Source organism: Canis lupus, chromosome 1, assembly GCF_011100685.1.
Source record: "Canis lupus familiaris isolate Mischka breed German Shepherd chromosome 1, alternate assembly UU_Cfam_GSD_1.0, whole genome shotgun sequence".
NCBI lineage: Eukaryota > Metazoa > Chordata > Mammalia > Carnivora > Canidae > Canis > Canis lupus.
Window position 1 is genome coordinate 1693117 of NC_049222.1, and position 27060 is coordinate 1720176.

Here is a 27060-nt window from a genome sequence, read left to right on the forward strand (position 1 = left end):
GGCTCGGTGTTGGCATAATGAGCCCCATTCATTTCCTGCCGCTGGCATATGGCATGTCATTGTCCTCGGTCACCCAGGCAGAAGTGATGCAATTTGTTGGCATGTCCTGCCCCGGCACAGACTGTCCACCCCACTGAGCCCCCGAGAAAACAACAGAGGCTGCGGAAGGGCAGCCAAAACTTGACAGCCCTGTCACGCATGCGTACAGGCACAGGGCCCAAGCCCCTAGTTCTGTGCTTGTGTGGAGGCGGGGAAGCGGGGAGGCCAGGGCACCCGGTGGGGGGAGGGGGTCTTAGAGTTTGGCTCTGTGTCTGTCTCTCTGAGTCTTTGAGTCTCTGAGTCTCTGTCTCTCTCCGTGTCTCTCTCTGTGTCTCTGTCTCTCTGTCTCCAACTATGTACAGATCACTGACACTAACGAGGACGGTTCTTAGGACACCCCTTAGAGGTCTCTGGTCTCTACCTCTCTTATTTCCCCTTCCTCTGCCTCTCAGCACAACAAAGAAGGGAACAAGTGGACAATGGGGACTCAGTGGGACTTCAAAGATGGAGACCAAGTCCACCTGGTGGGACTCCCGCCCCAGAGGGACTGTTCCATCAGGGAAGGAAAACAGTGGAAGCATCGTCTTGGGCAGTGGCTTCTGCGAAGAGTCACAGCAGAGAAGATTCACATCCTGTTGGAGTTGGGGTTTGACAGGAAAAGCCATTTTGAGCGTCTGAGCCAGTTTGAAAACAGGCAGAAGTGTTTTGCTCCATATGGTTTGAATTTTCACAACAGTGATAATAACATCCTAAAATCTGAGGCTGATGTGATCTATCCCATAATGGATTTGAGCAGGACCTAATGATTCACATGTTATAATGACACAGATTACCCTTGTATGTGCTGTTTTGTTACGGAAGCATATTTATGGGAGAGCTGACTCCCGCTGAGCCTGCTCCATCTCTCCCACAGACACAGGCAACTGCACATATCAGCACACGGCTCAAAGTAATTCCGCTGGAAATGAGGGCCACTCTTATGGATGGAATGGCCCTGAGGGCCACGGCTTGCCCTGTTGGCGCGGGATGCACCCCGGGTCTCTGGCCGTCAAACCAACATCTCTCACCTGCATTCTCACTTCTCTGAGAACAGGTGTTTGAGGAGACCCTGTGGTTCCCTCCAGCTCTGAAATTCCTTCCTGTGATGACCCTCGAGGGCTCCTCCTCGCTGTCCATGCAGGGTGCCGGGGTGGCCCCAGCGCCGTGCTCCGTGGGGGAAGGTGGCTCACTTCTGTGGGGCACTAACCTGCTGCAGCACGTTGGGAGCTGGGTAAACACAAACACGGGGTGAGGCCGCTGATGCACCTCCTGACTTGAGAGACGAGTCTGGGATCTGAGAGGAGAAACTAAGTCAGGTTTGTCTGAGAAGCGACAGCGGGCTGTGCCACCCTGGGCCAGGACGCATCTCCCGCCTTGATTACTATCATAGGGAGGGAGCCCCGTGCAGAGAGGCACTTCACAAGGACACTTTGATTAATTTGTATGAATATATTTACCTCCAGAGATGAGAGGATGAGGTAAAGAAATTAATGTTTAGCTCATAAGAATTAGTTTCTGAATTTCCTGATTAGTAGACAAGAATCGCCTTCCGTTTTGTGAAGGATATCATATTTAATGTCAAATTTTAATGTTCTTATTTTAAAAATGGACAAGCAATAGAAAAGGGAAAAGATTGAGCAGGAAGCGCATTGTCTGTTCCCGAGATAACTGTGTGTCCAGCACCTGCGCAGCTCTGGGGACCCCGCTGCGGCCGCAAACGGCTCGAGTAGGAACTCCTGCCTCCCTGCGATTCCACCGTCCTTGGAAGTCTCAGAGCCTGGCGCTCCCGAGGACAGAGCAGAGCACCTTTCTGTTTGCTTAAGTAGCATGGGACACCCAGACATCAGCCATCAGGTGGCTCTGAGAAAGCTCTGGAAGCAGAGCAACAGAGGCTGGCTGTACGGGGCCCCGGAGACCAGAGGGACAGCATGGTGGGTTGTCCTTTTCCTTCCCGCGGCCAGATTCGGAGATGAGGAGCTGGCTACCCAGACACACCAGTGGGTACAGACCAAGCCCCACAAGCGGGCATTAGCTGCCGTCTGAGCACGGAGCCGGAGTGGGCAGCCTGGCAGGACTGAAAACCTGAATAGCAGCGGCTCTGCTCCAGCCAAACCACTGAGAACACTTGCCCTGCCCCCCGCTGCAGGAGGGGACCCAGGGGTTCACCTGGAAGGCTTAGCAAGGCCTCCCAGCCGCACCAGCTCCAGGAGAGCTCCTCAGCCCCCAGGACAGTGGGGGCTGGGCTGGAGCAGGGAGGAGCCCCCGCCCCGAAGCCCAGTGGGGCCAGGCTCCCCCCACCGTGGTACTGGGGTGGCGTCCCCCCATGGTGTCGGCGGTAGGCAGGCGGGCAGGGGCAGGTCAGCTCGGCCAGCAGGCACGAGGACCCCTCTGCTGCGTGGTGAGGCCGCCCCCAACCATGGGTGCAGGTGGGGGTGGGGGGAAGCTGGCAGGAGCCGCAGCTGGGGGGCCCGGGCTCGCGTCGCTGCTGGTCTGTCTAGGTTCAGAGGAAGCGGGTCAGTGAGGCCAGGCCTAGAAGCTGTCAGGCCGCACGGACAGCCCTGGAGGCGGCGGTACTGGACGGCAGCCGGCCCTTGAACAAGTGCAGTGCGTCCACGCCTTGGAGCCCTACTCACTCGGCAAGAAAAAAATGCTCCGAGGTGCCGCGGCCTGGTGGGTCTCTGGGGGCCTGTGCTGCCCGGAGGAGGGGCCGTCTGGCGTGCCGGTCGGGAGCCGACAGAAACAGGGCCGCAGAGCAGGTGCCCGGCTGCCCGGTCGGTGGGCAGGGGCTGGGAGGCGGCTCCGGAGGCCCCTGGGGGGCGGACGCCCTGCGTCTGACTGTGCCAGGCTCCCGGCTGTGACGCCGTGCACGGAGTCGGGTGGGGTTACCAGGGGGACGCTGGGCAAAGGTGCCCAGCCCCTCTCTGTGCGGTGCCTTACTACCGCCTGTGAACACATGACGGCTTCGCCCGAGGAACTCCGGGTGCCGTGCAGGACCTTGGCTCCGCTGGGGTGGCAGGACGCACACACCCCAGCCCGCAGGAGCATGGGGCAGGAGGCTGTCACAAACCGTGTGACCCGGGCGACACGAGCTGCGGAAGGGAGATCTTACAGGGAAGGCCGGCGACTCCATCACCTTCAGATGAGGGTCCTCACAGATGTGAGCTAGACGGATGCGCAGGGGTGGTGGTCTGGCTTGGGGAACAGGTGCGCAGGGCCACGGGGCCTCGGGTGGGAAGGCTTGGGTGAGGAGGGCCGGGTGGCCCACAGTTTTCGGGGCGCAGGCTGCTCACGGGAAGGGGAAACCCCGGCATGGCCCGAAGCTGTGGAGCGACGTGTGCAGATGTACATGGAAGGAACAGTTACAGTGGGTTTGGGAGCACAGTCAGAGGGAGATGGGGGCAGGGGTGCAGACACAAGGGGCCAGCCACTGTAGGGATGCTCATGAGTTGGGGGCTGCGGGGACACGGGCTCCCGGTCTGTGGCTGAGCCGCCCAGGAGTGGGGAGCACCACACGCAGGCCTCCTGCGGCGGGTCACACAGGGCACCAGACATTCATGCTTGGACGTTCCCACAATGTTGAGGACCACAGTGTGTTCGTGACTCGTATGCTCCTCCTTGCCGGAAATCACTCCTAACACCAGGCAGTTCTCATGTGTCACTCATTTTGTGGCTCATGTGATTTGCATATTGACTTTCAACCTTAGGATAGTGTTTGCCCAATTCTAAACAGAATCATTCAAATATATGAAATTTGCCATTATTACATGATTGTGTAAACGTGTACCTGTAGCTACACCAAAGAGTGATGTATTAAAGTTTTAAACAGCAGGCTTGTGAGCTCTTTCACTCCCCTTGAGCGTCTGTGCGGTGCCACCTGGACATGAGACATGGGTCCTAGCTGCAGAGCTGGGGAAGGGGCCTGGCCCCTGGGCTCCTCAGGGTGGCAGCCATGGTCACAGTGTGACATGAACACGTGTGTACGGTGTCAGGGTCTTTTCCCTCCTACAGACCAGACCAGATAAATGATGTTGCGCTTTAATGAGGGGATCAGATGCATACCCTCAACAGGTTTAGACCAAGCACCCTCAGTTTCTAGGGACCCAAGAGCACCAGTTACGTGCCAGTGGACAGTCCGGTATGCTGCTGGGGAGGCCAGTCACCCCTGCATGGGACACCCTGGTTCAGGAGCCTAGGCCCAGGTGAGCCCCCCAGGGCTGGGAGAATGGCTGTAGGGTGACCTCCTGTTCTACTTGCCCGAGCAATCCCACTTTATTCCTGTTCCTCTGGGGAAATTATGAATAAAGCCCCATCGAGCCTAAAAGATGGCATGATTGGGGGGATGGGTTATATGGTCACCCAGTGATGTCAGGAGGGGAAAGCTCCTTGCTCGTGACCAAGGGGGGACCTCGATGGGCCAGCTCCAAACTGCCGGGGGCCGGGACCATGTGTGCTCACTCCCCCACACCCAGGAGCTTCACAGCAATGTGTGCATTAGCGTTTCCTGGGGCCACAACATTGACTTTGAAAGAATATATTACTAACAACTGCTTCTCTGCAGTTACTGAATCTGACTTAGAAAGTCAAATGAGGGGGTGTCTAGGGGCTCAGTGGTTAAGCATCTTCTTTCATCTCAGGACGTGATCCCGGGGTCCTGGGATGGAGTCCCGCATCAGGCTCCCTGTTCAGCTTCTCCCTCTGCCTGTGTCTCTGCTTTTCTCCGTGTGTCTCTCATGAATATATTAAATCTTAAAAAGGTAAAAAAGGAAAAAAAAGAAAGTCAGATGATTTTCCTGTTAGTAAAAGCCTACCGGGGTGCTGGGTGGCCCCGTGGGTTCAGTGACTCTTGGTTTTGGCTTTGGTCATGGGATGGAGCCTGGAGTAGTGTTCCACACTCAGAAGGGAGTCTGCTTGGGATTCTCTCCAGCTCACACTCCCTCTGTCTCTACAAAGAATAAATAAAATCTTTTAAAAAAGGAAAGAAAACACCTACAGTCTGGGTTACTAAATGGCATGATGAAGTGGTAAATCTTGCAGTGTCTAGTGTAGACGGTAGTCCCTTGAGATCCATCCTTTGTGAGGACAGGCACTGACTTCTACTTTTCTGAGCTGTGTGCTAGGCAGCAGTGATGGGGAGCCCTGAGACGTGTCTGATCTCACAGATCTCTGACTACGTAAAAGACCAGCCCAAGTGCATGTCTAATTAACTGCCGTGTAAAGAATATGTCAGGAAAAGAGGCTGGTGGGGTTCACAGAACGGGCAAACTTCCAGTGCCTTCTGACATGCAAGTGGGGACCGGCCACTCAAAAGTGTGGGGAGTGCCCCAGCAGAGCCAGGACGCCACGTCCAGGGCACAGAGGCCCAGAGCCGCCCCTCACCCAAACTGGACCATCTCTGCTTTTTAAAAATTGTTATTACTTTTTCTGGTGCTGCTCTGCGTGATTTTATATTTGAAGCTTCCACTGGTGCTGGTATAATGTTTGCAAGTCACTAACATGGATGATCCTTGGGTCCTGTGGTTCCAACCACAGGAGGGGGCCCCGGCTCACCCGTGCTCACCTCCCTTCAGGGGAGTCTGCGTGCGGGCACAGGGGACACAGGCCGGGACACCGCGGGGGAGGCGGGACCCAGGTCCCAGGAGGGCAGAGTCCTGGAGGGAGGTGAGAGCAGACGGGAGAGCCATTGTGTGGTCCTGAAATGCCAGGACAAGCATGCAGGGGAAGGGGAGCAGGGAGCACGCAGAGGGGAGAGACGGATGATCCTTTGGTAACCAAGAGAACTCGTCCCTGAGTTCCTTGGGGATGCCCTTGCAGGGGAGGCGGTGATAAAAAAAAAAAAAACAGGGTCGTCTGAGAAAGGGTTGGTCACTGAAATGGCGACTTTCCTGTCTGGTGAATGGTGTGGCCGAGGAAGCCCAGGGACATACCGATTCAAAGATCATGAATATATAATAATAATAGTTTTCTCTTATGCACAGTGCTATACGCACACACACACACACATCCGCACTTGTGACGGGGGCCGCGGACAAGACCAAAGATACACACTTCTTACTCTGTCCCAGATCACAAGCTTTGTGCTTTCTCACCTTACAGATGCCATCGTGAGTCGTGTGGCACCTGAAGCTGGCTCACCCTACACAGGCCCAGGTCCTGTAGCTGGACGCTGCTCAGGGAGCCCCCCACCCAGGACCCAAGGTTTACCGCTGAGTACCGATTCCTTTATGCCTGCGTTAAAACAAAGATCGAATTTAGGCGGCTGTCAAGTTAGCGTTCAGTTAGCAAGAGTAACACGCAGGAGAAAATGTGCCCCTAAACCACACAGAGAAGCAGGCCGAGGGGTCTGTTGGCACAGGGGACTCCATGGTGTTGTTCCTAACTGGATTCAGGGATCTCCATAACCTGGTTGAAATTTGCATTCAGACACGCCACTGGCTGTGACTCTGTGTGGTCCCACTAGGGAGCGATGGGGAAGCCCGGTTGTCCCCCAACGTGGAGGAAAGCATGCCTCAAGGGATGTTTCCAGGGGCAGATGGCTCTCGCGTAAGCTGATGCAGAAACTCTGGTCTGTCCTCTCTCTCAGGTCCCTTGTTTCCTCTTCTCCAGGCCCAGGACTGTAGAGAAGGAGCCTCTCTAGATGATGGGTGCCTCGAGTGCCTGTGTAGCTCCCATGCTGACCCATGACGAGGCCAGCCCTCCCATATCAGCAATTCTGTTATCAGTGCTGGTGCCTGGGCCATTCGTGTACAGCAGCAAGAGGGAGTGGCTTATCTACTGGCCGTCGGTTTGCATGGGTCACACCAGCCACGTTGGGTTAAAGTCACATTCTCATGGGAGCTGATGCTCAACATTTATTTTTTCCTAGTGAAATGACTACTTTTCTCTGGACTTCTTCCAAGGCAACACCTGTCTCTTCACAGATGGGACTGGAAACACCATGGAGTAGCGTCCTCTCCATACAGAGTGCGGCCAGAGTCCTATGACTCCCTTTACGTGGAGGCATCTGTGCCTTCATTCACCAGGATCATGGCGCTCTGTGGCCGACTGACCTGGCTGCTGATGTCCAGTGGGGCCCGGAAGCTGGGATCCACTCCTCACCCCACGTGCCAGTTATATGTGAAGGAGGGTACTATGCTGAGTGAAATAAGTCAATCGGAGAAGAACAAACATTATATGGTCTCATTCATTTGGGGAATATAAAAAATAGTGAAAGGGAATAAAGGGGAAAGGAGAAAAAATGAGTGGGAAATATCAGAAAGGGAGACAGAACATGAGAGACTCCTAACTCTGGGAAGCAAACTAGGGTGTTGGAAGGGGAGTTGGGGGGGGTGGGGGTGACTGGGTGACGGGCACTGAGGGTGGCACTTGATGGGGTGAGCACTGGGTGTTATTCTATATGTTGGCAAACTGAACAAAATACATTTATTAAAAAAAAAAGGAGAACAAGCTGCTTTTCTACTTGGGCCTCAGTGAGGGAAAAGCCCTCCAGCTCCATACCTCCATGCGACCTGTCCTCCTCCCTCGGGACACCTGGCACCTTCTCTCTGTGACACTGTGGTATTGGACTCTATGTGTCCACTCGGCCAGGCTGCTACGCCCAGTTACTCAAATGCTGATCTGGGTGTTGCTTAAAAGGGAGCACCTGGTTGTTGATGTGGTAAATGCCTATAATGCGGTTAACACCTATTGTGGGCTGACTCTGAACAAAGGAGATCAATCAACCTTGACAATGTGGACAGGTTTCATCCTATCAGCTGATGGCCTCGGAGCAAAGATGGGATTCCTAGAGAAGAAATTCTGTCTCAAGATAGCACCATCGAGTCCAGCTCTAGTTTCCAGTCTGTTGGCGGCCCCCACAGCCATGTGAGCCAGTTCCTTAAAATAGATCTCTTTATATTTATCTCTATATTTCTATTGATTTATCGATTATCTATCTATCTATCTATCATCTATCTATCTATATCATCTATCTATCTATCATCTGTCTATCTACCTACCTACCTACCTTTCCATCCTGGTTCTGTTTCTCTGGAGAGCCCGGGCTGATACAAACATTCTCTACACAGCATGTGTTGCTGACCTCTCCATTTTCACACAGGCACCAGCAGTGACATGGGGAAGCCAATCTAAATTTGCCACGAGCAATGGTGAGTCATTGGGAGATAGGTCCTTCTTTTCCAGGACTGTTGGCAACAGAGGCCAGGGTGCATAAGCAACAAGGAAGATCCAACAGTCTGGAAAACAGAAGGAAATAGAGCAGGGGAAAGATCAAGACATTTGTGCTGATCTTGTGTCCTCTGTACTTGACCTTTACTCTGATCAAAGATACGGTTTTACTCAACATGTCCTCCCTGACTGGCAATGCCCAGCCAGTGGGTAAGAACCCTTTCCTTGGCCACTTATGGCACCGGTTAGTCATCTCCTCCATCAGCTGGAGCAGGGTGCTGCATTCCCCAGAAGGAAGGAGGAAATGCGTTTTGGATATCGGTGTGTGCTCGTGGTAGACATCGCGAGCCACTGCGGCTGTTTGGATAATGGCACTGCTGTCTGTGGGGCAGGCTCTCATCCAGCCTGACTTGGGGCCAACCACAGAGCAGCTGCCTGAACCCACGTAAGGCTCGACTATCGGCCAGGTGCCCATGCTGTTGCTCAAGGGACAAGCTGACCTTGTGCAGCCCCACCCAAAGCCTCCCGACTTCCGTGAAGCCATTCTGATCTGTTCCAGTCTAGGGTTCCACTCTACTGTAATCCATGAAAGGAGAAAAGAAAAAAAGCAAATAAGAAAGGAGGAGAAAGAAGTCTAATCAGCCCATTAGCTGGTGCATATCTGGGTTCCTGTGTGTCATGAATTTGGACTTTAGGCTTAGAGACCGAGTTTCCTTTTACTGGATGAAGTGCTAACCATACTGAAGGTGGTGATGTAGCTCTGCCAAGGATGATTCTGCCAAATTCTCATCTATGGGTGTCAGGAAGCAAGTTAGCAGTGAAAACATGCAAAGCCATTTGAATTGGTGCCATTCTCTCCTTGAAGCAAAGGGATGTTTAGTTCCGGCTCTCTGAGAGGCTGCGAAGCTCCTGTTCAGTGATGTGAGGATACACCCTTTTGAAATCATCACAGACATAAACTAAAAAGCATCTGGCAGGAGTAAGAAGAGAATTTCTCCCAGTGTCCTTCTGGTGTTTTAAGATGGAAGTCACAGGAAGCGAAATCTGTGGTGTCAGAGTGAATGGGAGCTTACCTGTATCCCCTACCTGTTCGGTTTCTCAGCTGTCTGCTCCTGGGAATTTCGTATCTGGCAGGCCTTCTGGAGCAGTCATTGAGTGACTGGAAACCCAATTACCTCAGGAGCTCAAGTGCACCATTTCCATTCTGTAGAAGAGTGAGATGTGAAGGTTCAATATGATGAATTAGAAAACCTTTGATTCCTTCTGTGAAACTGTCCATTTGCCTTTTTTTAAAAACGTAAAATGGAAGTGGTCTCTATTATGTCCAACTGCCTTCTTATTAGCAGTAACTTACCTGAAATATGTTTTTCACTGTAATGGGAATGACACAAAACATAGCCCCATTTAAATAGTATCAATTTGGAAAGGAACAGTTTATACTAAAGCAATTATAGATTTTAATTACGTTTCATAGACAAGGTGGGATAGCTTGTATAAGACGAATTTTGTTTATTCAAAAGAATACATACAGATGACATTTCTGGAGAAAAACTACAACCTGCTTTCAAATTGTATTTTCTCGACCTATCACTACACTGTAAACTCAAAACATTGCTAATTGGACTGGAGCTCCTACCTTCTGTCAGAGACAGCTTCTCATCAGGAAAAGGTCAACTCCAGAGACTACGCTATCCTCAAAACCTGACATCAAAAATTCTGCTGGAGAAGTTCTAAAATTTACCTGTAATGAATCCTAGTATTCATCTTTATTGAATAAATATTAAAGGCAAATTCAAGTACATCATTTGTTCCCAGGTTTGTATATTATTTTATTTTGAGGTAAATTTATGTCTTCTGTATCTTCTTAGGAATTCCTAAAACTTAAATATTAGGCTAATGAGAAATCACCAAGTTCAAGGTATATTTATTGTCCTTTATCTAAACTATATTAAAAATGGTATTTACTGAAGTAAAAAAAAAAGGAAGGTATGAAGTTTCATTATAAAAATTGCTTTCCAGTTACTTTTTAATTAAAAAGGAAATAGGTAAGCAAAAGAATCTCAAATCATTCCTCTATTTTCATATTTTTCTATTGTGTCCATTTCAGTGCTTCAACACAGAATGATTATTCAATAACTTTTTTTCAAATGAACTTTTAATTTTAGAAAAATTTTAGAGTCACAGAAAAAAAAATGCATGTGAAGATGGTCCAGAGGGTTCTTAATTTCACCACACTAGTTCCCCTTTTGCTGGCACCATATTTTGGCAAGGCACATTCATCAAAATTGATGAAACAATATTGATATACAGTTGTTGCCTAAAGCCCATACTTTATTCACATTTCCTTAGTTTCTACCCAATGTCCCTTTTCTGTTCCAGAATCCCCCCAACCCAAGGACATCGCATTACATTTCATTCTCATGTTTCCTCAGGCTCCTCTAGGCCATGACATTTTCTCAGAATTTCCTTATTTTTGGTGACCTGAAAAGTTTGAGAACATTGGTCAGGTATTTTTTACACCACCCTCAATTTGAGTTGGTGTGATATCTTTCTCAAGATTAGACTGGTTATCAACTTTGAGAGGAAGACCAACAAGGTTAAAGTGCTATTCTCATCATATCATATCAAGGTATCTCCTATCAACATGACTTATTACTGTTGATGTCGACCTTGATTTATACTTAAGTACTTTTTTTGGTCCTACTATAAATGTTACTGCTTTTATAGTTTTCATTTCCAATTGTTCTTTGCAGGTTCATATGAGAGCAATTGATCTTGCATCTTACGACTTATACTTGCTTTTTGTTCTACGTGTGTTGTTTTTGTGTTCTTTGAGATTTTCTAGATCAACATGCATGCCATTTGCAAAGACAGTTTCATTTCTTTCTTTCAAATCTGTGCTTTTAGTTCTTTTTCTTGTCTTATTGCACTATCTAGGACTTCTACTTTGTTGCTGAATAGTAGTTGGGAGAGGAGACATTGTTGCCTTATCCCATCTTGTGGGGAAAGCATCCAGGCTTTCACCATTAAGAATTGTCTTAATTGTAGGTTTTTGTAGATATCTTCCATCAAGTTGAGGAAATTCCTCTGTATTCCTAGTTTACTAAGAGTTTTTACCTCAAATGTGTGCTTGATTTTGTCAAATGTCTTTTCTGCATTAATTGATAAGATCACGTGAGCTAACTTCGTTTTCTAACATAAACCATTAGCTGTTACCTGATATCAATGGTGACAGCTTTGATTCCACTTGCCAGTCTGTAACCAAGCAGACTTTACTAAAAGGCTTGGCACCAAATAAAATTTAATTTGGATGCGTGGGGTCTATTTAGGCTGGATCTACACTCAAGCTATATTTCTGTTAGCAGCTGGAGTTGTGCCAGCTGGAATTCTACTAGCTGGCACTTTCCAAAATACATCCCAATGAAAATTTTGCCTCAGTTACTTTTTTATGTGCTTATATCAGGAATACCAGGTGATTAAATCATACTTGGTAATTTATGCTACTGGTGTTACATGCCTGGTGATACACAGCTTTACATTTATGCTGCTGCTGTACCAGTTATATAACTTCACATCTATGATGTTACATTATTTTGAAAAATTGTCATCTTCTTCATTATGTATAACTCACCATAATTTCTGATTTTTTGATTAATCAAATGAAATTTATTTCCCACAAATAGCAAAGAAAGAAAAAATATAGCAACTTTGTCAGTTTGTCGGGTGTTAAATATCTTCTGACCTTTCCTATTTCTCTGGCTTTCTTTTGTTCCCTACAAACATCTGTTCACTACATTTTTGGTGTTTCTAACAAATAGAAATAAATAATTCAGCTTGACAGTACAGTAGTCAAATGACACCTTTAAGCACTATTTACATCTAGTAAATAATGCTTTTGGCAAGGTAGGTGGTGGAGACAAGAGTCCAGAAGTGACTTATGGGTTTCCTATAAGACTAGCTCCTAGGGCTAAATCTGACACATGGAAGGAAAAAAGCTTGATTAGTTCTTATAGACCTTTGGTTTTCAGGAATTCCAACAGTGATTTGATTGTTTCATAAAATATGGACAGACTGGTGACAGCCACATGTTTGTTTGATTTTCTTTTTAATTCCTGAGAACATTATAATAGAAACTATATTGGAATAGTTTCCAGCAGAGAAATCGTTCAGAAATACCACTGGTATTAAAAACACAGGACAGGGGATGCCTGGGTGGCTCAGTTGGTGAAGAGTCTGCCTTCAGCTCAGGTCATGATCCCGGGGTCCTGGGATAGAGACCCGCACTGGGCTCCCTGCTCAGCGGGGAGTCTGCTTCTCCCTCTGTCACTCCCCCTTCTTGTGCTCTCTCTTTCTCAAATGAATAAATAAAATCTTTAAAAAAAAAACCCAAAACATGGGATAGTTGTATCAGGAACAGATGCATGTGTGGACAGCAGTGACATCAAGTCCCAGGGAACAGAAGTTCAGCCCTTGTGTTTCTCTAGTCCCTTCTGTCCTGTCACTCTTTCTGCAGAGTGTAGGACTCACAGTGGTCAGTGAATATTGTTTATTGATTGAAGATTCATTCTGTGCCTCATTTGAAAGTAAAGTTTTAGGAACACGACTCCACAAATATCTATGCAATTTCTAAATACATATTTACAGTTTCAATATACTATTGAGAGGCAAGCATTGATAATGAATACATATAAATACTTTCTAATTTTAAATTAAGTGAACTCCAATTTTTCTGGTGCAGTTTAAGTTTCTTAAAAAGAATAAAATCAGCTCCCAAAAGTACCTAAGAATTCTTGTCTGTACTCTCAAGTATTTGGATTTCATGATAAAGTAAAATAAAAACTAAAAAAGATTAACATAAACTCAATAAATTTTAAGTATTTTCAATTAAAAACATCAAACATACACTCAAAACACAAAATATGATATATTGTCACCATCTTTTTGAAAAACAAGCAATATTTAAAAGACTTGTGTTCTTACGTTTCTCATTTCTCTATAGATCAAAGAGAACTTGTTCACAGACCAGCTGTTGGATCTCGGGATCAACACGCTGAAGTCGTTCATTAGTCTCAATAAGTGGAAGGAGAATGAAGCGATGTGCCATGTGGCTCTATGGTGTGCGTTCACACGTGTGTGCATGTGTGTTCTCATGACCCTCCTAGACTTGTTATCTGACAGGAGAGGAAACCAAGTTTCTGGGAAGGTCAGTGATATGCCAATGTGTGTGTGGCTTCGGGGCTCTGTGCGCCACACTCTAGGTGAAGCCTTGGGTGGTCTGTGCACTGCAGTGGGGTCCCACATGGCAGGATTTCAGGGATGAGAGAGGGCCCAAGAGATGGGCTTCACCATGAAGAGTGAACATCAGGAAGGGATGTTAGGGCTTCTAGAGGACCTCCAGTTTCCAGATTCAAATCAGAATCAAATTCCAAGAGTTTAGGGAAGAAATAGTTAGAAAGAAGATGTCTACAGATATATTTTGTGAGAGGTTTTTGTCAGAGAGCAGAGGGCAGCACTAGAGCGTGTGCTCCCAGAGAGACAGGGAAAGCATAGCATGAGAATTTCACGGACCGAGGCAGTAACCTCCTGGCTAACTGGTGTCCTAACTCCAGCCTATCCCACTGGGGACCACCTGGGACATCATTCCAAGATTCAAGGGTCGTTCTCCACTTGTTTTCCAATCTCCCCTTCCCTGCAGCACTGGGGGCAAGGTCGGAAGGTGCTTACCCCACACTCCAGGTCCTAGCTTTACTGGCCATCTGCATGCTCTCCTCTCTTTCTGAACTTTTTAGGGCAGCAGGGTAGTTGCGCTGTGGGTTCATAGCGCATGGCCTCTCCTCCCACCTCCCCTCTGCCTCTGCACATGTGTTTCCTTGGTCCCTTCAAGCAATTCTCACTCTGCAAACACCATGCACTCACTCCACATTCAGGACTCGATGCCCCAGGCACACTGTGGGTGCTTCCCACACTGGACCTATCACGCCCAGAGCATTTGCTTCCATCTCTGCATCCCTATTGGACCACAAGATCCCTGAGAGCAGTGATGTCTATACCTGCCCGCACCTAGCCAGGTGCTGGTGTAAGGAGTTGAAAAGAAATTGGGGCAATGAATAATTCCCCCTCTGGAAATGGAGACAGAAGGACATTTTATTTCCTCTCAAAGGATGGCAAAGAAAAAAAAAAGGATGGCAAAGGAGAGCCATTGACCCTGGAGGGAATCACTCCCCACAAGCCTGGAGGGCTCCCTCTGCTACAGAAAGTCACGATATGCACGTGTGAACGCGTACATCACGCAGCTGCAGTAATGCAAGCCCGCATCTCAGAGATGTTGTCACTCCTGGGATAAGGGACGTCGAGGGTGTGTCTGGGTCACAGGCCTATTCAGGATCCTCAGAAGGCCCTGCAACCTCTGTCAGGGACCAGTGCTCCAGTCTGGGTGGGGCTTCCAGAGCCAGGGGTGGTGGCTCATGGCTGAGGGAGGGGACAGTGACGATGCCGAATTTCTAGCAGGGGCTCAGGCTGCACTCAGGGACCAGGAGGAAGGTCAGGATGAAGCACCAAAAGCAAAGAGGACCATTCAGAGAGACAAAGCCCAGGTCAGAGTGGAATCTGCACAAGGCAGGGTAGGGAGCCCCGGGGGTGGGTGCAGATGAGGCGTGAAGACGTCCCTCAACGGTGCTGGTGCTGGGACAGGCCCGGGGCCACCCAGGTCCCCGGGGGAGGGGATGTTGACGGGTGTACCCTGGGGTTGACTGAGCCAGGTTTGGGCTCCTGCAATGCCGGGCATGCCCCCATGACTCTGTCTGCTCTACATCCTCAAGGTCTCCTTGTCTCAGTGTCTCCCAGTCCTCGTCATCATGTACATGTAGCCTTTTGGGAGGGCAGTGAAACATCACAGCAATGTGGTCTCCTTCTGTCTAACGCCCATACACCATCATTAAGGACTGGGTTCTACCCGGCTCACTCTGACACATGCCTTAATGCATGATTTCCTGACATTTATTTGCTCCCTCCTGACTGCAGGGGAACCTGAACCCAAGCCCTGACTACACCTGGAGTGGGGAGCTCCATCCTGCCTGATGGACTTGCCCTGGGGCCGTGGCCCCAGCTCCCTCACAAGGTTGAAAATATCATTCACGGACCCTTCTCAGGCTGGTTCAACTTTCTGCCACGAGGACTACTGTAGGAAATTAATAGGATTAGAAATCATCCCCAAAAGGGGAAAGATTAATTCTAAAAACAAAGCCAACTTTTATCAGTGTTCATGACACTTCAAAAGGATCACCTCAAAGGGCAAACCCTGGGCTGCCAGGAGACTTACCCAAATTAGAGCAGTGACTTCACCCTTTTTGTGAAAGGGTGAATCTTAGTAACTTTTCCATAAAAAGTAGGTAAGTGTTGAACCAGAGGCTGTAGCCTTACCAACCTGCCCTACCTGTGAATGCAGCTGCTGCTTTCCCTACAATATCTGCAATTTGGTAGAGCTGAATCTGCATGGGCTTGCGTTACTGCTCTCAGCTATTCAAGAATTAGAAAATTAGCATTCACTTGTACAACTGTGTTTTTTGATAAAACAGGCATTTCCTAAGCACGTGGTCAGAGTGGAAGGTGGAGGTCATATTGATTATTAAATGCTTTTTTCCTGTTTCCTTCCCCCACCTCATGCCTTCAACTCCTGCAGATCTTACCTCATTTCCATCCCGGGGCTTGGCAGGACCAGTCCAGTTCTCCCCTTCTGTGTGCATCTGAAGGAGGGGATGGGCTGCTGCCATGTCCCCTACGTGGCTCTCGGCTGGCAGGTCCGCTCGCCCCGTCATTCTGGGCAGGGGTCAGCAGGGGCACCTGCTGGAGGTGCTCATGGCTGGAGGTGCTCACGGCTGGGGGTGCTCACGGCTGCGCAGAAGCAGGGCTGTGAGGTGGCCCAGTCCTGTGCTGGAGCCCCAGCAGCCCCAGCGTCATGGCGTTGGTGCAGCCTTGTCCAGAAGGCAGGGACGTCACAGCACAGTGACAGAGAAGAGAGGGGAGCACAGTGGAGAAGAGAGGGGAGCAGATGTAACAAAAGACACCAGAGGCAGACCTGAAGGGCCAGAGAGGAAGGAGGCAAACATCAGATTTATTAAAACAAGCGGGACACCTAAGGCAGGTGCACAGAAGCTTTTGGGGCTTCTTAATTGCTTCTTAAGGAACTGGTTCATATCTCCTGGGTGTTTGTTCCCCCTTACAGTCACCACACTGGTAACCAGCTACGGGTGCTACATGCGTTTTCACACTCACTGCTGCAAATGCCCCTGAAAACTGACCAGGTCAGTGGGGCGCGAGGTCACCTCTCTCTCAGGGTTGAGGCCAGGGGCTGACGTGAGAGTGCGAGGGTGGCCTCTGGGTACCGTGTCACCTGCCTGAGGCTCTGGGTTCACTGCTGTCTGGGGGAGCCCCAGCGGGACAGCCTGATGAGAGCATGGAGAGGCTATCTGCGGTGAGCAGACTGGCAGAGAAACAAACAAACAAAATCCCTATTGCTTCTCCAGCTCTGAAATATGGAAATTATAGTCTTATTGTAAAAAAGGAAAAGTGGAAACACAGAAATCTTTCTCAGTCGCCTGTTTTATTTTTGCAATTTGAACTTTTTAGGAGAGGAAAACGGCACACTAAACCAAGATCTTAAATGAGCATTTGTTGAAACATTTAGACGTGCAAAAAATTCAAATCAAACAACTTTTAATAATACTTTACTGCCAGAGGAAAATAAAATCGGAGCTGCCACTATAAAATAAAAAAGCAATTAGCAACTTTCTGATTGCTATTTCTTTAAGGATCTACCTCAAGAAAACAAATGACGCAAAGCAGAGGGAGAAAGATCTCATCTTTCTGAAGGGGAAAAAAAAAAAGTCACTGTCTGTAGTTTCTGAAAGTCATGTCTGAGAATCTTTTGGCTGGAAAGCACAGCCCCTGACCAGACCTCGGTCACTGCCCTGTGTATAGACCGCGTGTGCAGGCCCCAGGGAGCCTGGTGGCTGTAGCACAGCCTCGTGCTTTGCTCAGTGACAGAGGTTTCCTGAGTAGGTGAGGACCCCAGAAAAGCCCGAGAGCCAAGTGAACCCTGAGAACTTTGTTCGTGTAAACCGTTCACGGCTTTTTTCATCGTCAGTCATCGTCAGCATCCGAGCCTCTACCTGCTATTACAGCCCTTGAATTTTATGTACTCGGAGGACGGGCCTTCCTAAGTGCCTCCTATTGTCCTTCTGGAATGTTCCCTCTCCACCTGGACCCATGGAACATGACCTGCGTGCATCATGAGCTGTTGTGATTTACCACCTGTTTGCCCGATGCTGCGCTGGGCACCATCCAAGGCTCAGGGATTCACGTTACAGACAATTTGAGCAGATAGCATTTAGTTCCCTGACCCTGTGAAAGCTCCTGCCCCTTCTTCTCTCTGAACCTCTTCCGAGACCTGGGGAAGTGCCTATCTCTGGGGCACGGAGGGACTCACACTCCACAAGCAGGGCCGTTGCTTGGGTGAGTTGAAGGGACGCAGGGTCTGCTTTCCCTCCCACTGCGGCAGACGAGGCAGCAGGGACCTTCCGCAGACAGTCTGGGCCCTGGGACGTGCGACGTGGGATGTGGAGCTCTAAAGTGAACTACATGTGCACCTGGCTACTGCGTTCCCAAAGGGCAGGCATATCTACATGGTAATAAGGCAGGCAAGTCAGTGATTGTGTTCTGTATGTGGAGTTTTCCATGCAGTGTTCTGTGTTTAGGAAGAATTCAAAAAAATCCTCAGTAGCCAAAAATAGGGGATTTATGTAAAGAAGTTATGGTGAACCATGAGACACACACCATGTGACTCTTAAGGTCGAGGCTGATGTGTGTTTATTGACATAGGAACAGGTGCAGAACATGTTGTTGGAAGACACAGGCATGAACAGCAGGTGTGGGTGGAAGTCCACTCCGCCTGTGTGGACGTTGTCTCTGTCTATACCTGCCTATCATCTATCGATCCATCACCAATTGATCATCTATTGTCTATCCATCCACACATCATCTATTTTTCTCCTACAAATTACATATGAAGAGAAGAAAGTCTGGAAGAACACAGCACAAGATGCTCGATGTGTTCACAATATATATCTCTGGGTACAAAGATATTTTGAAATAACTTTTCTCTGTCTTCAGCACAGACTATTTTATTCAAAACATTTTGTTTTGGGGGCAGCTGGGTGGCTCAGCGATTGGGCATCTGCTTTCTGCTCAGGGCATGATTCCACGGTCCCAGGATCAAGTCCCACATCAGGCTCCCTGCATGGAGCCTGCTTTTCCCTCTACCTCTCTCTCTCTGTCTCTCATGAAAAAATAAATTAAACCTCAAAAAAAATTTCCCTTCTCCACAGATGTGACAGTGGTCTTTGTCATGGTTACCTGTTTCTGCCTCAGTATCCCTCCAGGTGCCTTCACAGCATGGGGTTCAAAACCTGAGTGCCAGAAGCCCGAGCTCATCCTGCCCCAGCTTGGGGTGCTCGCTGCCAACCTCCTGCTATGCCCCACGTTGGCTGGTTAGCCCATCAGGGGAGAGCTGGAGAAAAACAAGTCATCAGAACCAAACTGGTCAGATCTCCCCACCCAGAACCAATGGTACAATGAAGGTGCAGAAGTTGCATTAGGGATGCATTTGTAAAAATGCATGTGCTTCACAAAATTTATGCCACTTGGTTTTAACTCAGCCTGGCATGGTGGCATAATAAATATTATAACATATTGTGATGAGTACATATGGCCATATGTTCATATTCAGAGAACAACAAGGCATGCTAATCCAAGTGTGCGAGGAGCTGTCCGGGCACAGACACTGCCAGGGTGAGCCCGCCCCATGTGGGAGCCGTGTCACCCCCTCCAGAGCATTCCAGTCCCCACCAGGGGTGGTGAGCCCAGCCCTGGCCCTCACTGATCAGGAGCCTCCCCATCCCCTTCAGCATGCCAGAGCTCCCCCTGCCTCATAGGCACTCACTGGGGAGGGAAGCAGGGTGCCAGGGAGCTGAGCAGGACAGGAATGTGCTGTGTTGCCCAATGCCCAAAAATCAAGAGGAGACTGTGTTTACTGAAACGGGATGTTTGTTTCCAACATATGCTCTGAAATTTGAATGACTTTTCTGTCTCTGGTCCCATATTTAGAAACAAGAAGCTGGCTGCTAAGGACAGGGAAAGGAGGAAGGTGGGGCACCTGGGAGACTCAGCAGTGGAGTGTCTGCCTTTGGCTCAGGGTGTGATCCTGGGGTCGTGGGATCAAGTCTCACATCGGGCTCCCTGTGGGGAGCCTTCTTCGCCCTCTGCCTATGTCTTTGCCTCTCTCTCTCTGTATGTCTCATGAATGAGTAAATTAAGTCTTAAAAAAAAAAAAAAAGGAACCGAAGAAGCATTTTGAAACCAAATTGTTGTTGAGGCTTCAAAAGTCTCCCCGAAGTGGGCCTGAGTTGCCTACTCCTTTTCTGCTCTGCATCCCCCCAACCCCGCCCTCCCTTCTCTCCTGCTCAGTTTTGTGGAGCTCCCCCACAGAACCCTTCCTTGTGTGGCTCTGCAGGGAACTGACGTAGCATCTGCCTGACACTGGAGCAGGACCAGCTCCCCGCCACCTCCCTCGGCCTGCCCGCATTTGGGCTTTAGCTTCTTAAAGCAAGTCCCTTAGATTGGCTGTCACCCAAGCGCACGATCATGAACACACAATGCAGTCTGGCAAACCTGGAAAAGTGTTCCACGTGAACACACGTGTTTTCATAGAGTCGGGCTCAATCTAGAGCAGTATCACCCTGCCCAAGAACTTGGGGTCCTGACTCTGAGGAATGAGCAGAGCACACCGCCCTGGGGACTGCCCCAGCAAGCCGAAGAGCCGGGATGACAACCTGTTTCTTGGTGTTTCCAGGAATAAACTCCTTGAGTAATGCGGAACCAAACAACAACCTAGTCTTATGACTTCTGCACAGTCACCACTCTGAGCAAACCAGCACCTTCAGTTCCTGACCTACCAACAGCTTTGATGGAACACTTGCATTTGAATTGGAAGTAGACAAACCCAGTCTACACTAACCTTTTAGATTTTCCTGCTGTCTAGTGTTAAAAGCCAATTTCTTTTTGAAAAAAAAAAAAAAAAAAGAACAGTTAATGGTATTATTATTTCAGAGCTCAACGTCAAATGAGAAAACAAAGACTCTGAGTTCACACCATGCGGTGGTTCCCCTGGGAATTCAAGGAGCCAGTATCTGCACTTGCAGAGGAAAACCCCAGAGTATATGTTTTGATTTTGGTTTAACACTTTTTCAAACTTCCCTTTACTTGCGTTGAAAGCTGACCACAGTCACCTCTAGTGTGTGCAATGCCGAGGGACTGTGGGACAGCTGAGGATATTGTCCTCAGTGAGTCTGAGTCCCTGGAGAGCCCCCATTGATGAAGAGATCTGGTGTGAGAGGCCATCAGAGAGGCCATGGCATTGTCATAAATTCTGGGGGATGCCACACGGCTTTAGAGGTGTTCCTGGTGCTATGTGCCCCTTCCCGGAGCAGGATGTACTGCCAGGCAGCATGCAGGACACCGGGTGCTGCAGGTGACGTGGTCATATGGAAGGTGTGATGCACCGCTGGTTATGATTTTAACTTCACTGGACATACTGTATTGTATTTGCTAAATCTGCCAACTCCAGTCTAAGGTCACAAAGCCAACTCAGAGAGACCCAGGCTCTGACGTTGGCATGCTGGTCGGGGGCATCATCTCCTGCAGCCCCCGGAAATGTTGTGGGTTAGGTGATGCTCCCCAGCACCTGGTGCAGGTGAGCTCTGAGGAGAAGGGCCAAGGCTGCTCCCCTCATGGAGACTGCCACCAGCTGGTGGCCCCTCTCACCCGTGTTCCCCCATTACAGAGGCCCTGGGGTGGCACCACAGAGCCCTGCCTTCACGAAGCTCATGGTGAAGGCAGGTATGTCAGGTGGACACGGGGGCTTGGAACAAACAAGAAGGTGAGAATTGATTAGATACCAGGTGGTCCATGTAGGAGCTGACTCGGGCCCCAGGGTGTGCGGCCAAGTCCTGAGCCAGGCCCTGGGGAGGCGGCCCCACTCCGCATGAGGCCTTATCCCACGCGGGGACGAGAAGAGGAGGCCATTAGCAAGGGCCTTAATCTCGTGACTCGGGTCCTTACAGGGAGAGGCGGGGACGCCTCGGGGAGCAGGGCCAGGAGGACTGTGGCTGGAGTGTGGCGCCACAGCCTCGGAGGGGGACGGATGACAGTGGGTGGCGTGGGATTGCACCTGGGCAGGGGAGGCCGGCCCTGCTCGCCTCAGCCTCAGCCTCAGCCTCAGATTCGGCCTCCAGAGCCCGAGGAGGAAGAGGCGGGCTTCGGGCGGGGGGGCCGGGCCCAGAGACTCGCCTGCGCTGCGGGCCTGCCGTGGGGCCAGATGCGGGCGGGAGCCCCTGCCCACCGGACGAGGACGACGCCCCGCCAGGACGGTTGCCCAGGGAAGCCCATGGCGGGGACAGAACATAGGACATTCTCTCGGTGGCTAAACACCTTTGGTTTAGAGAAACCCTGTGAAGGGAGCCACGGGAACAGCGAAGGGAGTTTCCCCGAAGCCTCCGCAGCGGGTGGAGGCGCGGCCCGAGAGGCTGACCGAGGGACGTCGGTCCCGGCGTGAGGGCAGGAGGCCGCCAGCGAAGGCCAGGCCGCGGCCAGGGCCACAGGAGGGCGGCGCTCAGGCCGGGAGCTGCAGGGGGAGCCACGGAGCAGAGCGGACCAGCGGTTGCTGCGCAGGCTCTCGCAGAGTCAGGATTAGCGCTGATTTTCCAAGCGTGTGGGCTCGGCAAGGTCTGCCAGACTTTTCTGTGGGCCTTTCCCCCGGGGTCTGCCCCCACGGACCTCATCAGACAGACAGAATGGAGCGCAGCGACGCCCTCCGCCGAGGCCAGGACCCGGAGCGGCCCCTGAGACACAGGATTCCAAGATGCCGGGGCAGAGACGAGCCCCTGAGCGTGAACAGCAGCCTTCGCTGGGCCCCGTGAGACTCCTCGCCTGCCCGTGGGTTCAAGGCAGGAGGCTGACACTGGGCTAGGGTTGCTGTGCACATGCAGGGTAAAACTCACCCGTCTGTCCATGGTGAAGGCCCGCCGCCGTCTGTGGTGACAGCTTAGGTCCAGGCTTCAACAGATCGCAGGAGGCCTGGCCTCTGTCCTTCCGCCGTGGCTCCCACAGCCGCTCGCCAGGCAGGCCCTGCTCTGTCGGCAAGGATGCCGTCCCCCGGGGAGCGTGTGCCTTCCCTCGAGTAGAGCTGCACCTTCCCTTTTGTGTCCTGGGGGTGCCCGAGTTGCTTCCGCAGCTTTTGTCATAGGAACTTAGGATTCAGACAACTACCTGCTGACCCTTTCACAACCTCCTGCCTAGAGACATGTGGGGAACGGCTACAAAATACGGACTTAAAAAATAATCACAAATTCAGAGAAAATTGCAACAAAAACCTACAGGAAGGTCCTGCAGACTCTTCCCTCAGCCTTCTGGTCCCGCAGCATTTTGCCTAACTAGTGTCACGTTGTGACTGCAGGACGTTACACGGGTGTGGAGTGGACTTGGGGTTCCCCAGTGTGTGTGCACGCGTGTGCCTGTGTGAGGCCGTGTGGCTTTGGGACGTGAGCAGCTTCACCTCTGCACCCAATGCCCAGGAACTCCGGTATGGGGTCACCTGGTCTGTCCATTTTTAGTTCTGGAAGAGACTGCTGACTATTTCCATGGTGACTACCATGTTACCTTTCCACCAGCACCGCAGTTGTTCTTTTTAAAAAAATTTATTATAACTAAATTTCTGGTATATTTGCTATCTTTTTTCTTTTAAAAGGTAGAATTTTTATATAAAATTAATGTCTGCCGTAATATTCAGGTTTTTAAATTTTTTTAATTAAAAAAAATCTTACTTAAATTCAATTAATTAGCATAATCTGTCATTGGTTTCAAAGGTAAGGATCAGTGATTCCTCAGTCTTATACCCAATGCTCATCACATCATGTGCCCTCCTTCATGCCTGTCACCCGATGACCCCGTCCCCTCCAGCGACCCTCAGTTTGTTTCCTAGGGTTCAGTGTCTCTTATGGTTTGTCTCCCTCTCCGATTTCATCTTGTTTTATTCTTCCCTTCCTTCCCCCATGATCCTCTGTTTTGTTTCTTAAATTCCACATACAAGTGAGATCATATGCTAATTGTCTTTCTCTGATTGGCTTATTTCATTTCACATAACACCCTCTAGTTTCATCCACATCATTGCAAATGGCAAGATTTGATTTTTTTGATGCCTGAGTGATATTCCATTGTCTATACAGACCACATCTTGTTTATCCACTCATCTCTTGATGGACATCTGGGCTCTTTCTGTAGTTTGGCTATTGAGTGCAGCTCTTCTTATGTGCATATCTTTATATGTAACTTTAATATCAACTTGTCAAGCTCCATAAAAATCCCATTAATATTTTCATTGAAATCATGTTAAATATATAAATTAGTTTAGAGAAGTTCACAGCAAAATTGAGGGAAAGGTACAGATATTTCCCATAGACGCTCTGACCCCCACCCATGCATGGCTCCTCAGTACCAGCATCTGTTACAGTTGGTGAACCTACACAGACGCATCATAGTCCCCCAGAGTTTACATGGGGGTCCCCCTTGGTGGTGGGCACTTGGTGAGCTGCACAAATGTATAATGTCACGTACCCACCATGATGGCATTACACACAGTAGTTTTGCTGCCCTAAAGTCCCCTGTGCCCTGGGTGCATCCTCTCCCTAGCCCAACCCCTTGCAACCACTCATCTTTTCATTGTCTCCACAGTTTTGCCTTTTCCAGAATGTTATACAGTTGGAATCCTACAGTAGGCGGACTTTTAGGATTTGCTCTTTCACTTACTGATATGCATTTAAAGTCCTTTTGTGCCTTTTTATGGCCTGATTGCTCATTTCTTTTTAGTGCTGAATAATATTCCATCTGTGGTCTGGATGGATGACAGTTTATTAATCCATTCACCTCCCGAAGAACATCTTGGTTGCTTCCAAATCTGGGTGATTATTATTTGTTTTTAAGGACTTTATTTATTTCAGACAGAGAGAGAGGGAGAGAGTGCAAGCAGGGAAAGGGTATAGGCGAAGGAGAGGGAGAGCGAGGATCTGAGGCAGATTGCCTGCTGAGTGTAGACCATAGAGTCCAATGTGGGACTCGATCCCATGACCCTAAAGTCATGACTGAAGCCAAATCAAGAGTCATATGCTTAATTAACTGAGCCAGTCAGGTGCCCTGCTGATTATTAACAAAGCTGCTGTAAACAGCCTTGTGCATGTTTCTGTGAGGACACAAGTCTCCAGTTTCTTTGGTTAAATACCAGGGTGTATGGTTGCTGGACTGTGTGCTAAGAGCATGGTTAGCTCTGTGAGAAACCACAAAGTCCTCTGCAGCGGTGGCACCATGCTGCACCCCCTCCAGCAGGGAGTGCGGGTTCTGCTGTTCCCCATCCCCGTCAGCACTGGGTGGGTGTTGTCAGTGCTCTGGGTCTGGGCCATTCCCCCAGGGAAGTTTTTCTTTTTCGATGATGTGTCTGCTAAGGTCTTTGGCCCATTTAATCAGTCTGCTTGTTTTCTCGTTGCGGAGTTTTACCGGTTTGTATGTGATATAATTTGGACGGCAGCCCTTTATCAATGTATCTTTCTTGAATATTTCCTCCTGTCTGTGGCTTAATCCTTTCATTCCCTTACACTGTCTTTCGCAGAACCGAGTTTTTAATTTTAATGAGTCAAGCTTATCAATTATCTCTTTCATGGATTGGGTCTTTGGTACTGAATCTAAAAAGTCATTGCCACACCCAAGATCACCCAGGTTTTCTCTTATGTGATCTTCTAGGAGTTTTATAGTTTCAAGTTTTACGTGCAGATCTGTGATCCATTCTGACTCAGTTTTTGTGAGGGGCACAGGTCTGTGCTTAGACTCATTTTTCTTCTGCAGGAGGAAGTCAAGTCGTTCTGTCACCTTTTGTTGAAAAGACTACTGTTGTCCCATTTTATTGCCCTTGCTCTTTTGTCAAAGATCCATGACTGTATTTATGTGGGTCTACTTCTGGGTACTCCATTCTACCCCACTGATCTATTTGTTCTTTTGCGGGCACCACACTGTTATAACTACCGTTCTAGTTTCTGGTAGGTACTGCATGCCCAGTAAGATCGGTTTGTAGATAATATATTTTCCTGCCTAAAGGTTTATATTATTGTTTCTGAAATTTTGCTAGGTGTTCACCTATGTATTATTACATTGTTTTAAACTGAGGGATCTCTTTTGATTTGCAGAGTGAAGAAGAAGAAGAAGAAGAAGAGTTTTTAACTAAGGAAAATATATTAGTCCACGCGGATCACTGTAGTAAGATACCATGGACTGAGTGGCTTACACAGAGGAAATTTTTCTTCTCACCCTTCTGGAGGAGGGAAGTCCAACATCAGGCAGGTGTAGTTTCTTCCCAGGCCTCTCTCCTTGGCTTGCAGATGCCGCCTTCCTGGTGTGTCCTCCTGTGCTTTTATGTGAGCTCGTATCCTGGGTGCTCTGTGTGAATCCAGAACCTCCTTCCTATAAGGACACCAGTCCAGCTGGACCAGGGCCCACCTTCATGACCTCATTTTAACTTAATCCTCTCTTGAGATGCCCCATCTCCAAAGACAAGTCACATGCTGAGCTATTGTGGGCTAGGCTTCAACATAAGAAGTTGGGGAGGACACAATTCAGACCATACAAAGAGCTGTGTTTTTTAAAAAATTATTTGATGGATTATTTTCTCTAAGTGCTTTTGCCTCTTCAAGTTTAATCATGTGTACATTAAATTTCCTAAGTCTCACTGGTCTTTTCACTCTGAGTTTTCCCTCTCCTTTGCTTTTGCTTCTGAAAGAAATTCTTATCCCCTACCCACTGATTTGATATTGTGCAGTACTCGATCAGTGGGTGACCAACTATTTTTTTTTTAATTTTCTTTTTTTTTAATTTTTATTTATTTATATAGTCACACACAGAGAGAGAGAGAGAGAGAGAGAGAGAGAGAGAGAGAGAGAGGCAGAGGCACAGGCAGAGGGAGAAGCAGGCTCCATGCACTGGGAGCCCGAAGTGGGATTCGATCCCGGGTCTCCAGGATCACGCCCTGGGCCAAAGGCAGGCACTAAACCGCTGCGCCACCCAGGGATCCCCCAACTATTGTTTTAAATGCAGCAAGTGCATTTCCATTCCCATGTGGTCTTTCTGAAATTCAGATGGTTTCCTCTTCTTGACTCCTATTCTATTTTTAGATGGCTGGCCTTATCCATCCTATTGAAAAAATTATTTAAGACCGTGTTCTGTTTCTTGTAGTAAGTATTTTGTAGGGAGATATTTGATTTCGTCCTTCAAAAGAATGACTGAAAGAATCAGGAAGTCGTTATTTAGTTTTTTATTCTTTTGGATCAGTTATGACCTCCCACAATAGTCACTGTGAGAAACAGGAACACACTTCCCAAATTTTACTCATCTACTTCCCCAAAATATAAAGTAAGGTCAAACCAGTTTTTTTTGGGATATTCATGACTGTGAATGGTCACTGGAAAAGTGCCCAAGGAAATGAAATAAGATCAGAAAAGTGAAGCAGGCAGAGCGCCAGGCCCCACATGCCCATTTGCTGTGTTATTTTACATATGGCTGATGTCCAGCAGACAGTCAAGTGCTAAGAAGCCACAGGTTAGAAGAACCAAGGAATGATTTCAGGAATGGTTCCTGTCCATTGGTTAAAAAGCTTGACAAGTATCAAAAATA